General features: G+C 44.6%; 1 protein-coding gene across 5 annotated transcripts in view; it reads left to right on the top strand.

Moving 5' to 3' along the window:
• Positions 1-6404: 6404 nt before the first annotated feature.
• Positions 6405-18595, top strand: part of TPST1 (tyrosylprotein sulfotransferase 1) — a 151818-nt gene continuing 139627 nt past the window's right edge. For 3 of the 5 annotated variants that reach the window (XM_077482278.1, XM_077482274.1, XM_077482279.1), the window contains exon 1: positions 6405-6561. The gene's annotated coding sequence lies outside the window, so the exon portion shown is untranslated. Of the gene's footprint in view, positions 6562-6589; positions 6610-18595 lie in introns of those variants that run through there. The other 2 variants (XM_077482276.1, XM_077482277.1) reach the window with 2 other exon arrangements.

Consider the following 18595-nt stretch of genomic DNA (forward strand, 5'->3'; position numbering starts at 1 on the left):
TTCTGTTTTAGTTACTAATCAGGCTAATCACCTAAACCAGATACTCAAAATAATTTGAAGTCTGTGTCCACATCATGTTAAAGTGAACATGCAATCCTTTTTATTATTCTAATAGTGCAGCGATGCTCAAAAAAACATGTATCACTTGAGCAATTGCCTATATGATTAGCCAGTCTTATGTGAACTAATAAATATGTGCTCTAACGAATTTCCAATGTGTATAGTTCATATATGTATATTTAAATCTGGATTATTGTGAACTTCAGTCCTTATGTACAAAAACACCACTGTGCTCCTCTGCTCTCCAACAGATCACCTTCTATTGTGCACACCATCACCGTTTGAAATGCCTACTCACCTCAAAGTTGAGTTAAATTAACTCAGAAATGGTCTTTCTTTCACTCCACTGTGGTTTCTCTCCTCCACACCAGAAACCTCTATTCTTCAGCAAATCTACTGAAGAAGCCCAATCAGAGGGCGATACGCGTATAAAGGGGAGGTGCCGAACCCGTGACGTCACACAGCCACTGTAAGAGAGTGTCAGTGGTGCGCGAGCAAACGTGAGAATTAATCCTGTTTATATGTACATTTTTAAAGGATATGTTATGAATAGCAGAGCAGAGTCCCTGGAGTAAAGGAAGGAGAGTATAGAAGGAATTTTTATATGAGAGATCATTATGATCTGTATCCATCTGAAATCATCTGTGAGGTTGCTGAATTGACCACTTTTTGCGATTTGGCACAGCGTCGCTTTAAATGACAATTGCACGGTTGTGCGACGTGTCTCCCAAACAAAATTGACATCCTTTTTTTCCCACAAATAGAGCTTTCTTTTGGTGGTATTTGATCACCTTTGCAGATTTTATTTTTTGCGCTATTAACAAAAAACAAGCGACAAATTTAAAAAGAAAACGCATTATTTTTAACTTTTTGCTATAATAAATATGCCCAAAAAATATATAAAACATTTTTTTTCCTGTTTAGCCCGATACGTATTCTTTTACATATTTTTGGTAAAAAAAAAATCACAATAAGCGTATATTGATTGGTTTGCGCAAAGTTATAGCGTCTACAAAATAGGGGATAGTTTTATGGCATTTTTATTAATAATTTTTTTTTAACTAGTAATGGCAGCAATCTGCGCTGATTTTGTCATGACTGTGACATTATGGCGGACACGGACAATTTTGACACATTTTTGGGACCATTGGCATTAATACAGAGATCAGTGTGATTCAAATTGCATTGATTACTGTAAATATTTCACTGGCAGTGAAGGGGTTAACACTAGGGGACAGGGGAGGGGTTAATCTGTATCCTAGGGAGTGGTCTAACTGAAGGGGGGATAGGACTGTACAGGGAAACTACCAGATCATTGTTCATCGGCTCGGGGGGTTAGCGGGGGGGGGCACGCGCGTGCCTCCGGTGGCGCACAAGTGCCCCCTAGTGCCCGTTTATGCTACCGACGTAGCATAGCGGCGATTTGCACAGTGGAGCCATGCTGACGCAGTAAAACTGCGGTGACTGGTCGGCTAGCGGTTAATGTAAATTATGCCTTTTCTTTCTGTATATGGATGATGGCACTAATTATTTTAATTTAAAAAACATCTCAGTACGATATTCCTAATTGATATGCAGCTGTCACATGACTATTTTCCAGCCTGTCTACAGGAAAACATAAGCAGGAGGAGCTTCTAGTCCTCTGCTACTGGTCTTATGTTCAAAATAAAAAAAACAGCCTTTGGAATACAGAGTACAAATAAATAAATAAATAATATCAATAAACAGTTTTAAATTACTATAGAAATGTATATTTGAAATCAAATCTTTACTATTTTGTTAGCAATAACATGGTGTGGGTGGATTTCTGTCAGTCACAGACTGTGTCACGCCCCTCCAACCTGTGTCTTATAATAGGAGGGAGGTGAAGCCTCCATCAATCAAGATGTAATATCCTGCCCCTATTGTGATTACCTGGTTAGTGGGCATGGAGGAGAAGGGAGAGAGTGGACTGTCATTTACCACTGTGTATACACTCACACGGTCTGTTAAATATACCATTGAAAGTGTTTTGTTATATCTGTGCAGAAAATACTTGTTGACAGTGGCAGCTGGTGCTCAATAGGAGACGGGCGGGAAGGTGATGATCAGACCCCCCCCCCCCCCCCGGGAGATGGATCAACAGAGGCCTCCTTACTTTAGGAGGCAGATAACGGGGATCTCTCTCTCCTCCTGGCCAAACAGAAAGTGTGTCCTGAGACTCCCTGGCCAATTGGGTCTCATGACTGACAAACTCTAGTCTCTACATGCAAGGGAGGCTCCATAGAATGCTGCAAGAGAAGGAGCCATCCTGAAACAGGAAATCTGGGGCACTGGTCATGACACCAACTTAAACTGGTGTCATGACCACTTCTCCTCCCCGCCTGTTTGCCCGGGAGGAGACGAAACGGGCCTGGCTCTTCCCATGACAAGCTGGAGCGAGGAGCAACCAGGGGCGGACTGACCATTTGGCCACTCGGGCACTGCCCTAGGGCGCAGGGCCACTAGGGGGCCCCATCTGGGTTGCCAGCCTCAGTAAAACCAGGGACAGTATGTAAAAATCTGTGTTTTTTTTTTTACATCTGTCTCTGAAATGTCCCTTACCGACATCCTTTTGGTCTATAGCTGTCCCACCTCTCCAGTACCTTCTCAGCCAATAGAAACATGCCTGTGTATACTGTGTGTACATGTATGTGTATACTGTGTGATTGTATACTGTGTGTGTAAGGCCCCATAATCTCTGATTGCCCGGGGGCCCTATGAGTTGTCAGTCCGCCCCTGGGAGCAACATCAGCCTTCTAAGGTAAGACCATAAATCGCTGCCGTCCGTCTCCTGCGGAGGGACACTGATCGCTGATGTCGCTCTACAGCGGGGGGGCACTGCCATTTTTTTATTCTTTTAGCAGCTGATTTAGTCCCATACTGAGTATGCAGATTCATATTTTATTCCTTGCCTATGTTCCAGTTTAAGTTGTTGTCATGACCACTGCCCCAGATTTCCTCTTTCAGGATGGCTCCTTCACTTGCAGCATCCTACGGAGCCTCCTTTGCATGTAGTGACTAGAGTTTGTCAGCCTACACTAAGGGGTTAATTCACTAAAGTCAAATAGACTATGCACTTTGCAATTGCACACTGTAAGAGCAGTTGATCCAGAGCTTAGCAGATGAGCAAGAGCACTGACTTCCATCATCCAAACGTGTACAAGCACAAATGCATTTTTTTTTTTTTTTTTGCACGTGATTGGGTTCTCTTTGCAAAGTGAAAGCTCCGGAGCAGCTGCACTTTGCAAAGTGCACAGTCTATATGCCTTTAGTAAATCAACCCCATCATACCATCAATAGAAACACACATCCCCATAGCCTAGGATGGCAAGGTGCTCCCTGATCCTCCCTTCTCCAAGCTGAAAGACTAACTGGAGACTTAAGTGCTGGGATAAGAATTTGAACAAATATTGTACTTGGGAATGTACTTGTTCTATTGTGCTCAATGTGATAGAATAAAATTGCTGAGGGTTTAATATTACTTTAGGGACCTGTATTGTTTTACAATTTTCATCTTCATGACCAGGCCATTTTTTGCGATAAGACACTGTGTCGCTTTAACTGTAGTGCGACGCTGTACCAAAACAAAATTGATGTCCTTTTCCCCCACAAATCAAATAGAGCTTTCTTTTGGTGGTATTTGATCACCTCTGCGTTTGTTTGTTTTTTTGCGCTATAAACAAAAAAAGACTGATCATTTTGAAAAAAATAACAATATTTTTTACTTTCTGCTATAATACATATCCAAAAAAAATAAAATAAATTATATATATATATATATATATATATATATATATATATATATATATATATATATATATATATATATATATATATATATATATATATATATATATATATATATATATACATTTTTTAGCGGGACTGCGACATTGGCGTGGACAAATCTGACCCTAAGTGACACATGTTGGTGACCAGTGACACCAATACAGTGATCAGTGCTATAAAAATGCACTGATCACTTTATAAATGTCACTGGCAGGGAAGGGATTAACACTAGGGGCTAGGGGGTGATAAAGGGGTTAGGTTTTCCCTAGGGGGTTGCTTTCTAACTGTTAGACCTCTTTCACACTGGAGCACTTTTCAGGTGCTAAAGAGCTTAAAATAGAGCCTGTAGAGCATGTGAAAAATGCCTCCCCTGATGTCCCAGTGTGAGAGCGAGTTTACACTGGGGCGCTGCACTGACAGGAAGTTAAAAAAAGTCCTGCAAGCAGCATCTTTGGGGCGGTGGAGGAGTAGTGTATACACCGCTCCTAAACCGCCCCTGCCGTTTGAAATTAATGGACAGTGCTACCCAAGTGTCTGCAAAGTGGTTCAGCAGCGGCCCTACACGGGCGCCTTTAACCCTTTCTTCGGACGCTAGTGGGGGTTAAAAGTGCCCCCGTTAGTGGCCAAATAGCACTGCAAAAATGACGGTAAAGCACCGCTAAAACTAGCGGTGCATTACTGCTAACCCTGCCCACAGCTCAGGGTAAAAGGGGTCTTAGGGGGACGGACTAACTGGGAGTAGAGAAAGATCACTAGGAACAAGCTGATCTCTCTCTCCTGCCCTGTCAGAATGGGGATCCGCCTTGGTTATATAGGCAAATCCCTGTTCTGCCTCTCTTCACCGTGATCGTGGGTGGCTGGTGGACATTGAGTCTACCAGACCCGCGGGTGAGTCTATTGACGCCCTCCCTTGATTGCGCTTCCCGTGTGCCCCCTGTGGCGTGCATCAGGAGCGATCTATGATCAGCTGTGTCCTTCGGATCACAGGTCGAGGTAAAGAGCTAATTACAAGCGCTTTTTACCATGTGACCAGCTGTGTCCAATCACAGCTGATCACCATGTAAACAGGACTGTCCTCTCCTCACTCTGACAGCGCATGAGAAGAGGAGAGCTGGTAAGCAGCCAGTGTGAAAAGGGGACAGCTACACTGATAATCAGGCCACTGATCATCAGTGTCCTGATAATCAGTGCAACCCCAACAGTGCCCACCGGTACTGCCAATCAGTGCCCACCAGTACTGCCAATCAGTGCCCAGTGCTGCCAATCAGTATTCATCAGAGCTGCCTGTCAGTGCCCATTGGTGCAGCCTACCAGTGCCCATCAGTGACACATATTGGTGCATCCTCATCAGGGCCGCTTCATCAGTGCACATCAGTGCTGCCTTATCAGTGCCCATTAGTGCAGCCTCATCAGTGCACATCAATGAAGACAAAAAATACTTGTTTACAAAATTTTATAACAAAAACTAAGAAAGACTTTTTTTTCTTCAAAATGTTTGGTCTTTTTTTGTTTGTTTGGCAAAAAATAAAAAACATAGTGGTCATTAAATACCACCAAAAGAAAGCTCTATCTGTCTTAAAAAAAAGGACAAATTTTGTTTGGGTACAGTGTTGCATGACCACGCAATTGTCAATCAAAATGTGACTGAAAATTGGCCTGGGCAGGAAGGGGGTAAAAGTGCCCAGTAGGCAAGTGGTTAACTCCCCCCTCCACCCTGAATGAAGCTTAGCCTCTTCCACAGCCACTGCTGGCTCTCCTTCTCTGATTGCTGTGATCAGATCTGTGCCATTGAGTGGAAGGGGAGGGCTCTGAAATGTAAACACCAACAGTGTTTACACCTGTACTTACTTTGATTAGCTATCACAGCAATCACAAGGCACAGAGTCTCTCTGCTTGGCTCTGTACATTGTGCCTGTGATCTGCAATTATCAGACAGTGAGATTACAGGGAATGGGAGTGTGCCTGGAGTCTGCATCCTCTCTGTGATGAAGGATAATTTTAGACACCGAGTCTCAAGCAGAACTGTAGTCCACTCCAGTGATGCTCTGGTGGTCCAGAGCTTTCTCACCACTGGCTGCCAACTTTGGCTGGTCTTGTGCTCCTTTGATTGGCTGCGCCAAGATGACGCATACTTAGGAGTTGACTTATGACAAAAAGTACTCTGAGCTGTATACCCATGAATAGCTGGCAGGGCAGTACTGAATGAGGCTCACCCTCAGCTCTACCAGGTGTCATAGTGATCCAGAGCTTCTCTGGGAAACAAGGAGAGTGCAGGTCTGGAGTTGACTTGCTCCATGTTGTGAGTCGCAGACTAAGCAGAGTGGGTCAGGCCACTAACACTGCTATTTATTAGAGCTGAGTACATACTAGCCTACCCCGACCAGTGTGCCCAGTGCCTCTCTCCCCCACACAACATACGTCACCCGCTAACTCCCTCACTGACCATCTACCCCGCCCACCACACACCCTGCCAATCACAGGTTCCATCACACCGCAGACCCCTCTTCCCTCTGGCCAATAAGAGCGCTGCTGACATCCCCCCCCCCCCCCTCACCCGTGCTTGGCTGCTCCGTGCTGTGTACGCGCAGCGAGTGCTCGGAGGAACGAGCCGGAGAACGGAGGAGAATGATGATGCCGGGGGGAGGGGGGGACCGGAGATGACAGGGGCGGTGTGCCGACGAGCGGACACAGGTGAGCTTACTGTTATTGCAATGGATTCTTCTATAAACTTACCTACAAGTAAGTGCACGGCGAGCTCGGTGTCATTATCATAGTCCAGCATTGTCTATGTAGTGTGTGCCCGGAACCCATGGGAGGACAGAGCTGGGGTGTGGGCATGGGGGGCACCTCAGGTATGGTTACGGTACGGAGTATTCTCCTGTGCCTCATCACTACTTACCAACTGCTGGTACATCTGGGCTACTTACTGGCTTCTGGGATTGCTGGAGTCTACAGCATAATGGGGGAGATTTACTAAACAAATCTGCTTCTGGGTTATATTGCCAAAGCTTAATTGAACAACCTGAAGTTAGAAGCTGATTGGCTACCATGCCCAGCTGCACCAGATACCGAGCGCATCAGTTTTAGTAAATCACCCCCCCCCCCCCCCGTTCAGTTGGTCGGTCAAACCCCCATCACTCGGTCAGTCAGCGGTCACTCACCCACCAGCCCCACACTTACTTCGTCCAGGTCGCAGGCGGCTTCTCCCCCTGCTTCTGGTCCCAGCAAATGCAATCGCTTCTCCTCTCGGCCAATTGGGTTTTAATTGGCTGGGAGGAGAAGCTTCTTGATTGGTTGGGAGGAGAAGCAGGAAGACACGACTTGCTGTTACTGGTGGAGCCCCTTGCCTAATGTTGGGTCCCCAATATTCATATGGCTTGCTGTTATTGGTGTATTGCCTTGCCTAATGTTGGGTCCCCAGTATTCATATGGCTTGTATTATTGGTGGAGCCTTCTGCCTAATGTTGGGTCCCCGTTATTCATATGGCTTGTATTATTGGTGGAACCTTCTGCCTAATGTTGGGTCCCCAGTATTCATATGGCTTGTATTATTGGTGGAGCCTTCTGCCTAATGTTGGGTCCCCGTTATTCATATGGCTTGTATTATTGGTGGAACCTTCTGCCTAATGTTGGGTCCCCAGTATTCATATGACTTGTATTATTGGTGGAGCCTTCTGCCTAATGTTGGGTCCCCGTTATTCATATGGCTTGTATTATTGGTGGAACCTTCTGCCTAATGTTGGGTCCCCAGTATTCATATGGCTTGTATTATTGGTGGAGCCTTCTGCCTAATGTTGGGTCCCCAGTATTCATATGGCTTGTATTATTGGTGGAACCTTCTGCCTAATGTTGGGTCCCCAGTATTCATATGGCTTGTATTATTGGTGGAGCCTTCTGCCTAATGTTGGGTCCCCAGTATTCATATGGCTTGTATTATTGGTGGAGCCTTCTGCCTAATGTTGGGTCCTCAGTATTCATATGGCTTGTATTATTGGTGTATTGCCTTGCCTAATGTTGGGTCCCCGTTATTCATATGACTTGTATTATTGGTGGAGCCTTCTGCCTAAAGTTGGGTCCCCAGTATTCATATGGCTTGTATTATTGGTGGAGCCTTCTGCCTAAAGTTGGGTCCCCAGTATTCATATGGCTTGTATTATTGGTGGAGCCTTCTGCCTAATGTTGGGTCCCCAGTATTCATATGGCTTGTATTATTGGTGGAGCCTTCTGCCTAAAGTTGGGTCCCCAGTATTCATATGGCTTGTATTATTGGTGGAGCCTTCTGCCTAATGTTGGGTCCCCAGTATTCATATGGCTTGTATTATTGGTGGAGCCTTCTGCCTAATGTTGGGTCCCTGTTATTCATATGGCTTGTATTATTGGTGGAACCTTCTGCCTAATGTTGGGTCCCCAGTATTCATATGGCTTGTATTATTGGTGGAGCCTTCTGCCTAATGTTGGGTCCCCGATATTCATAAGGCTTGCTGTTGGTTGAGCCTTCTGCCTAATGTTGGGTCCCCAGTATTCATATGACTTGCATTATTGGTGGAGCCTTCTGCCTAATGTTGGGTCCCCGATATTCATAAGGCTTGCTGGTGTTGGTTGAGCCTTCTGCCTAATGTTGGGTCCCCAGTATTCATATGGGATGCTGTTGGTGGAGCCTTCTGCCTAATGTTGGGTCCACGGTATTCATGAGATGCTGTTATTGGTGGAGCCTTCTGCCTAATGTTGGGGCCACGGTATTCATATGGGATGCTGTTATTGGTGGAGCCTTCTTCCTAAAGCAGCCTTTTCCAACCAGGGTGCCTTCAGATTTTTTTCAGGGTGCCTTGGCAAAATGTCTAAAGAATTGTTCAAAAATTGTATACAACTCAGTGGGTGGATGAAGCCTACCTTTTTAGTTAGGCAAAAACACATGTGTTTATTATGCCCCATGAAAACATTCCAGCTGTGGTCACCCTAAGAATCAATGATGGCATTAGTTGATAAGAAGAACATTGGGTGCCTGGACAGCATCCTTGTTTGATCCCCCCTCCCCCCACCACCCCTCTGTCAGCACTGGGGTCATATTAGCTGAGTGAGAGATTCAAGGGAGAAGAGAAACACTAGAATACTAGTCAGTACAGGTGTATTTGCATTGGAAGCTTAAGAAATCACCTGTAATGCTGGATTGTCCTACATGTGTGGAAGTTCATGCATTATGTAAAACTATGCTCGTTATGTATCAGTGACGATAGCTTGTATTTCTGGTCCAGGGGGATGGGGAGCGAGCCACTGTAGAGCTACCACTTACAACAGCAGTACTTGGTCCCTCATCCCCCTTATAGTACAGTGTATGCATGACCCCCACCCTGAGGCCCACCAACATCAGTTGTAGTGACCATCCTTTATCCTCTATGATAAAACAATGCATCCTTTTTGTATAAAAAAAATTATAAATCACAGGGTCACCTGGCCGTCCTCATCCCTAATGCCATAACAAGGCTTATGTATGTCCTATCATGTGCTGGAGTAAGGGTGGTTCGATAGGACCTTGCAAGGCAGTGGAGATGGAAATGGAGACGAGGGAAACTTTTGTAGGACAGACTGCAGACAGAAGGCAAATATCAAACATAAGTCCTGCAGTATGGTGCTATATATCAGTGTTCACAATGAAGGTTTACTAACAATAATGCCGCGTACACACGACCAGACTTTTCAACAGACTAGGTCTGACTGTCTTCTCGGCGGACTTTCAGCTGAGTTCCGATGGACTTTCCGAACGAACGGACTTGGCCACACACTATCACACCAGAGTCCGATGGATTTGAACATGATGACGTATGACCAAACTAGAATAATGAAGTTCGTAGCCAATAGCTGCCCTAGCGTTGGGTTTTATCCGTCAGACTAGCATACAGACAAACTGATTTTTTGATCTGACTTGAGTCCCTTGGAAAGATTTGAAACATGTTTTATTTCTAGGTCTGTTGGACTTTTGGGGAAAAAAAAAGTCTGCTGGAGCCCATACACGATCGTAATATCCAACGGATTCATTCCGTCGGACCTAGTCCATCAAAGTCCGGACGTATGTACGCGACATAAGAGCCGATCGCTAGTATTCAGGCTGCTTGCTGTGTGCTAGGTTTCTTCAGTAGTCAGGCTGCTTGCTCTCATACTAGTCTCTTTGGCATTGCTCATACTGCTAGTTCAAAGCTGAGCTTCTAGCTGGCTCAGTGTTTGCCACAGATGCCAATCATCCAGACATCTGTGGATTATCCATAAAATGAAGATTAGTGAAGAATGTCTAAAGATTGTAAAAGGAAAACAAAAAACTTTTGTCTTATGTGTGCCAGCCAGTTAGTGAATTCATCATCATCATCATCATATGCTCTCCTGATGTACAACAGGAACTTTATTTGGTGGAAGCCCCTCTGGATGTGTCACATGGCATTAAAGGGATGCCAAGATGCCCAAGCAATACGCCTGCCACACAAGCTACTCCTCTATTATTAACCACAGTGTAGTGCAACTGCAAGTGATTGCTGTGTACATTCTCTTTATAATGCATGTTCATTATTTCAATAAGTAAAACACAACAGATGTGTTTAGGTAACAAAATAACAGGCAGTGAAAATATTTTGCTACCATGATGCAACACATTGTATGTTATAGTAGGAAGAAGAATACTATTATGAAATAGCATCAGGGTAACCATAGTAAAAGAATAGGGAGAGGTGGTGAAACGTTTAAAAAAAAAAAAAAACACTCCGAATATCTGTTAAGTATTGGATGTCTATACTGGTAATCTCATGATATGTTTATGACATGTATTAAAGAGGAAGTAAACCCTGATGGGTTTACTTCCTCTTTTTTTCCCTGCAAAGGTAAAGCATAATGGACTACTATGCATCGCATAGTAGCTCATTATGTGTCACTTACCTGACACAGGAGCCAGCGAAGTCGCCGCTGTTACCTGTAGTCCGCCGCATCCATCTTGGTTGTGGCGTCTCTCGCAGCTCCGACGAATGACAGCGGAGAAGCCGCGATGACGTCACTCCCGCGCATGCGCACGGGAGTCGCGTCTCGGAGCTCCGACGCTGCCATTCGCCGGAGCCGCGATGACGTCACTCCCGCGCATGCGCACGGGAGTAGACAAATTTGGCAAATCCATTCTTGGACTTGCCGCATTTAGTGCGCCTGCGCGCCGCTGTCTACGGCGCATGCGCCGTAGACAGCGGTGCCCATTTTCGGGCAAATATCTCCTAAACCATATAGGTTTAGGAGATATTACTTGGACCTACAGGTAAGCCTTAATCTAGGCTTACCTGTAGGTCAAAGTTGTTTGGAAGGGTTTACTTCCATTTTAAGGATACTAGGCTCTAGAATAGTTTGGAGCAATACCTTTACTGAAAGTAATGAAAACAATTGTAACAGTATGAGCAGTCCCTTACTGTTATAGGAATGTGTCTGCTACAGTTTTCAGCTGTCTAGAAATGTTTGAGCAGTTACCCATAGGAAGAACAAAATATTGCCTTGCCTTCCTTTGTGTCCAGCTGTTGATATTGCTGGTTGTCAGATACCTGGGAGATTATAAGAAGTATTGCAAAAAGAAATACTAGCGCCAAATGCTTGACTTGCTGTTGTGGCATAGCCTTATTTACTTCAATAGGCAGTTTTGTCATACAGGGCTGGATCAACCACCTGTTTTTACCACCCCTTTGCTGGCCTTGTGAGTCAGACTAATGGGGCCTCCTTTCACTCCAGGTCCCATAGAAGCCACTTGGGCTTCTCTGGCTACAGTTACACTACTGTATATAGCATTTGGGTTTCTGGCATTGTGGCTGTTTTTTTACTTGTGTGCAGTGATGTTGAAACAAGAAGGTGCACAAAGCAATAAATACACGGATGAGCACGTTTGGGGTGGAGGAATTTGACAGCTCTGCACAGAGTCCTGATCTCAACCCAATAGAACACCTTTGGGATGAATTAGAGTGGAGACTGCAAGCCAGGCTTTCTTGTCCAACATCAGTGCCTGACCTCACAAAAGCAGTTCTGGAAGAACGGTCAAACATTCCCATAAACACACTGCTAAACCTTGTGGACAGCCTTCCAACAAGAGATGAAGCTGTTATCGCTGCAAAGGGTGGGCCAACTCAATATTGAACCCTACGGACTTATGGCCTGTACACACGATCAGATTTTCTGACGTGTTGGATGTGAGCTTGTTGGCTGACAGTCCGACCTTGTATATGCTCCATCGAACATTTGCTGTCGTATTTTCCGCCAACAAAACTTTGTTGTCGGAATTTCCGATCGTATGTACACAAGTCCGACACACAAGTTCACGCATGCTCGGAATCAAGCAGAAGGAGCCACACTGGCTATTTAACTTCCTTTTTCTCGGCTCGTCCTACGTCTTGTACACCACCACGTTCCCATGTTCATAATTGTTGGCCAACATTTGTGTGACCATGTGTATGCAAGACAAGTTGGAGCCAACAACCTTCATACAAAATTCCACAGTTTTGTTGTTGTAAAGTCCGATCGTGTGTACGGGGCATAAGACTGGGATGCCATTAAATTTCATGTGCCTCTACAGGCAGGCGTCCCAATACTTTTGGCAATATAGTGTATGAGGGGGTCTCTCGGCAACACTCGTGAGAGATGCAACTGTGGGAAAGGTATGGCATTATGAGGTCAGCTTCCAAATGCAGCACTTGCCTTCTAGTTAAATATTAAAGAAATCTTTTGGTCTAGTTAAGTATTCATTCATGATTAGTTGCATATTGAAAGTACTGCCTTAGTATGCAGCACTGGTACTTGGCCCTTGTTTGTGTATGTATGCATGCGAGTTAGATTGTAAGCTCCTTAAGGGCAGGGACTGATGTGAATGCACAATATGTAAAGCTCTGCGTAATCTGTCAGCACTATATGGATCCCTGTAACAAATAAGTATTAAATATCTGAATATTGTAGTCTTGTTCCCCCCCCCCCCCCCCATATAAATAATGAACATGTTATACTTACCTGCTCTGTTACAGTGTATTTGCACAGAGCAGCCTGGATCCTCCTCTTCTAGAGTGCCTCTTCTGTGCTCCTCGCCACTTCCACCTGTTCAGTGCCCCCACAGCAAGCAACTTGCTATGGTGGCACTTGAGCCGAGTCACAGCTCCCATCCTGACATGGAGCCCCAAACCCGGCCCTGCCCCCTCTCTCCCTTGATTGGCTAGCTGACTTTGATTGACAGCCATTGGCACCGCTGCTGGACATAGCTGGACAGAGAGGGGCCTCAGGTAAGTGTTAGGGGGCTGCTGCACACAGAAGGCTTTTTATTTTAATGTATAGAATGCATTAAGATACACCTTCTGCCTTTACAACCCCTTTAAATTGGAAGTGCTAGCAATGTGATCCAATCAACGTTAAACTGCATTTTTTGCAGAAAGTTTACCAAAGGCCATTGCAAAACCTTACCTACTTCTGTCCGGTGGATACTGAGATGGGCCATCCCACAAATTGAAGTGGGACTGCTAAATGGGAGGATTTGCCTTCTACTGTCTAATCACATGATCTCTTCCACTGTTATAAGGAAAAAACTTCTAAGAGACCTTTCACACTGACAGCGTGGGGGCATCGACGGCAAAGTGCCATTCGTTTTAGCGGTGCTTTACCGTAGTTTGAGGTACTTTTTGGCCTCTAGTGGGGAGCTTTTAACCCCCACTAACGGCCGAATAAAGGGTTAAAAGTGGCGTGGTGCTTTGCAGGTGCTTCAGTGGCACGGTGTATACAAAGAAGCTGCTTACAGGACTTTTTTTGACATCCCGCGGCACCCCATTGTAAAGGCACTCTAGCTTTTACACTGGGATTGCAGATGAGGCAGTTTTCAGGTGCTTTACAGGTGCTATTTTTAGCGCTAAAGCGCCTGCAAAAGGTCTCCAGTGTGAAAGGGGTCTATTATTAGCTGGGAATTCGGTTTCTAGAGGTATTCTGTGTTTAGAATGACTCCAGTATTGCCATGGATGCAAGAAAGCAACATTTTGATATTTTGTCAGTTATAGACATATAGTCGGCTTCAAATTGAAATGGAAACATCATTTTGAAAGGTACATTACTGACTTATAACAGTTTCTGGATTCTGATTGCGTAATGTAACAAGTCAGGCTGTTGACAGATGGCAACTGTCAGATTTCATGTGACCTCTGATCACCTTCCACAAGCTGAATATTCAGTCTCATACAGATTAAGAGCCGGTTCACACAGCGGGCGATGCGAGGCGACACGACTCGCCTCGCCTCGCTCTCGCAAGTCGCCCCCGTTCTGTACAATGGAACCGTTCTGAGAGGAGCGACTCGAGTCGCTCCGACTCAGAAAAAAGGTTCCTGTACTACTTTTGGGCGACCTCGGGGCGACTTGCATTGACTTCTATACAGAAGTCATCTGCAAGTTGCCGCTGAGGTCGCGGCAGGTCGCGGCGAGGCAAGTCGGAGTCGCCTCGCCTCGCCTGCAGTGTGAACCGGCCCTAATTCAAGTGGAACTTTACCTATAACAGTTTGATAACAATTAATGCTCTTTAACAAAAGAACATACATTCCACATTAATAATTATGCTACCAAAATGAGTGTGTGCTGTAAATTGCCTCCAGCTTTGCTCCTGTTTCCTCTTGCTGGATGCTGCCATTTTGTTGAAGCCCAGAGCAGTCACTTCTGTTTTTTGGAATCTCTCTCCCTCTCCTTGGTCTCAAAAACTATGTGTCATTTTCTGTAATTAAAATGTATGTATTTCCAGCATTGATTGCATCATGTCTCGGCTCAATAGAAAGGAGCGCTGTCAGAGCTTACAGTCCTGAAGCTCACAGCCTGCTGATGAGGAAGAAAGGAGAGAGAATCAGAGAGATAAGACACTATCCTTCCAAAGCTGGCCATTTATGAATTGAAGTTCAGCAGGGACCAGACAGATTGCGATTCATGCATAGGCTACCTGGCTGCTTATGAGTTGATTTATCAATTGACTTGTGTACAACCAGCCTGCTGGGTTTTTCCCAAACTATCAGTGCCGCCGGCTATAGCTGACAACACAGATCATTGTATTCTGCTGGTGGGGAATGATCCACACCAGCAAAATACAATAACTCAGCAGGTTAGATTCCCTCATCTACATTGAATGTATGGATAGGGGAAGAACCTCCTATTTTTTTTTTTCGTGCAATCGCTGGTTGCAGGAAAATATGTATCTTGCATGGCTGACAGAGTGGATAAAAATCAATGATTAAAAAAATAAAAAATCTTTTTTTTGATTTTAAATCAAATTTATTTTAATAAACTGCTTTTGGAGTAAAAATCTATCTAAAGATAGTTTTCTATTTAAGATACATTAAGTATTTAGTTTATTCAGCAGGACATGGAGCTTCGTTATGTAGCATGAGGCTGTATATTCTGCAATATTTACATTTTTGGTCAACTTACTCATAGCAATGAATCCAAGCTCTGCAAGCTGAGATAACATGCACTGCATTGATGCATTCACACAATTTCACAGTAACCATGAGATAAAAAAAAAAAAATCAGGAATATTCCTTTATCTCATTGTTTTGAAAATGTATGTACACTACAAACCGTAGGATTGAATCGGTTCTGATATCGATGTTTAACAACCTGACAGCTTATTATTCTAGATAGGAAACCTTCATTTTGTTTGCAAATATTAAAGATTCTAACTTCCAGTGAGAATAGGTCCTTACATTTAAAGGGCACCTGTCATTTCAGATCCATAATGGCAGCGCATCCACTCACCTGCTGCTGCCATGTCCCTCACCTTGTTGTGTCACTGCCACATCACCAGCCATCCTATTAAAGTGAATAGGACTGTCAGGGAGTCAACATCGGGTCAGAGGAGACGCCGCTGCAGGACAGAGATGACAGTTGCTCTTTAAAAATTATGATTTAAATTGACTTGATTTAATCAAATCCACCCTAATGGCTGGCTTAAGTGTAACTCTTTTGTGTCTCCCTGGCAGCAGAGTTTGTCCTGTGACCTTTTTTTGTTTTCTCTTTGCTTTTGTTTTCTCCTTCCGTAATCTGTGTTCCCTCAACACAGTCTGTCATTCCTGTTGTTTTCTTCCCTCTTCAGCAACAGTAAATCTTAAAGCTGTCAGCTGATTGGCCTGTAGTAGCTCTGATTTTAGGCACAGTTCTGAGAATAGGGAGCAACTGAAAATGTGCAGAGTGGTTTGGGACAGTGTCCTACTGGATTTGAAAGTGTAGGCACCTACGAAGTCCACATAGTTATACCTGTAAAAGGGGCCAGTGTGAAGTGATCTATTGGGGCTTAAAGTGGAGTTCCAGCCATTTCTGTGTTTATTAAAATTCAGCAGCTACAAAAAGTGTAGCTGCTGACTTTTATTAAACGCACACTCACCTGTCCCACAGTCCAGCAAAGCGGCCGCCTGAAGAGTCGGATCTCTCCCTTTTATCTCCCTGGCACCAGCATCATTAGCATGGGCACCCATCTGTAACAGCTTGTGGCTTCGCAGACTAGTGCACACTGTGCATGCACGAGTCGCGCTTCTCATTCTGAATGGTTGAGCAACCTTCTGGAACCTGTGACGTGTCCCAGAAGATTGCAGGGAGGGGAGAGTAGAACTTCCACTCGAGTCGTCTAGGTGACGTGAGCAGAAGTGGGAGCTGGGTACCTGTCAAAACTAGGTACCCACTGCCCCCCCCCCCCAACAAAAATGACATGCCAAACGTGGCATGTCAGGGGTTCGAAGTCCTTAAAGTGTAAGTTCCACTTTTGGGTGAAAATCCACTATAACTTTCTGAATAAAGTTTCACTTTAACCACTTTCAGCCCAAGGCTGTCATATGATGTCCTGGACTTATGTCATTTATTAAAATTCAGCCATAATGTGACATAAAAAGTTGCAACGTCTGCCATTTTATTCCCTATGGTGTCTGCTAAAAAAAATATAATATTTGGGGTTTCTGAGTAATTTTCTAGCAAAAAAATTATGAATTCTTACATGTAGGTGAGGAGTGCCAGAATAGGCGTGGTATGGCAGTGGTTAAATTTCATAAGGACTTGTGTATTTCTGTAAGCATGTCTGCACAATTATACTAATTTAAAGCGGAGGTCCACCCTAAAATGGACCTCCGCTCATCGGAATCCCCCCCCCCCCTCCGGCGCCACAATCGGCACCTTTCAGGGGGGAGGGGGGTGCAGTTACCTGGATAATCCAGGTAACTGCACCCACTTCCGGGCTAGTTCTCTGCGGAACGAGCGTAGGTTACGCCCCCGTTCCGCAAGCGCCCGCCCCCTTCAGCAAGTGCCCCGCTGCCTGCTGGGAAACACACAGCTCCCAGAGGCAGCGGGGACCGTCCGGATTGCGCCGCGCGGCTCGCGCATGCGCAGTAGGGAACCGGGAAATGAAGCCGAAAGGCTCCATTTCCTGATTCCCATACCCAAGATGGCGGCGGGACCCGGCAGCCGAGCGAGTGATCGGCTTCGGGTGCCGACATCGCGGGCGCGCTGGACAGGTAAGTGTCACTATTTAAAAGTCAGCAGCTGCAGTATTTGTAGCTGCTGGCTTTTAAAAAAAAAAAAAAAAAAAACGCGGAGTCCCGGTGGACTCCCGCTTTAAGTACAATTTAAGATACTTGTGTAATTTTGACTTTTTCTTTAAAATGTTTTTAAATGTTTTCTTTAAGAAGCATTTATGTATCCTTGCTTGACAATGTTATGTGTTATATCAAATAAAAAACAAAACTCAAATAATCTTCCAGGCCTTAAAGCTAAAGTTTAGTTAAAACAGTCCCTACAGCTTTACTGCAATCACTTTAATGGAGTATGTCTCACATTCTACAGGCAGCTGGATCCTGGAGAAATCTCCCCTGCAGGGATGCCTCATCCTTTTCTGGTCTCTGAATTTCCAGTGCTGCATTTTTTTTTTAACAGCTTCATCTTCACCTCCAGTGAAAAAAGTTCTTTCATTGATTACATTGCTTGTAACATGATCTATGAATGGGGGAGAGTCTGATCAATCACAGATTTCTGTCCCCATTCACCAAACAGCATGTTTCTCTAATGTTGTGCTATTGAATGCTTTATTGTGTGTGTGTGTGGAAATGAAGAATTCTCAACCGAGATGGAATAATGCTTATCAGCAATATGCATACCTGTCTTATTATATATGCTGCTAGGACCAAGATAATTCATAGTGATAAAATCACAGTGGTTTGATACCCCCTATGTAAGCTACAGTATGATAGTTTATTATCAGTCAAAGATGATGATGGGGGCATTTAGGCCCCTTTTACACTGGACGACTGTTGAGGTCCTCCTGTCAGTTTTGTCGGCGGACCTGAACGGGAGCTCCATGTTAGTCTATGGAGCGACGGATGTCAGCAGTGACATGTCCTCTGACATCCGACCCGGTCCGATCCGCTAAAATCAGATGGATGGCCCTACATTCGCATCCGTTCCTGGCAGATCGGATCAGGTGAGATCTGATGAAAATGGACACCGGGAAAAAAAAATGCATCAGAATGTTGTTTCTATACCGGCTGATCAAGTTTCAGTCCCTGAAGCTTAGAACATGAACTGCTGCTTTCCATAGCCGTTTTTGCATCAGTTTTCATACCTTTCCACAAACGCCATAAATAATGAAAACTAACGGTTAGTAACAGCTAACTCTCTGTATTATGTGCTTGTCTTCATAGTTTGCCTCATTTTTTTATAACTTTTGTAAAAAAAA

The sequence above is a fragment of the Lithobates pipiens genome, unplaced genomic scaffold (assembly GCF_037356315.1).
Source record: "Lithobates pipiens isolate NorthernLeopardFrog02 unplaced genomic scaffold, aLitPip1_a1.2 Scaffold_16, whole genome shotgun sequence".
Classification (NCBI taxonomy): domain Eukaryota; kingdom Metazoa; phylum Chordata; class Amphibia; order Anura; family Ranidae; genus Lithobates; species Lithobates pipiens.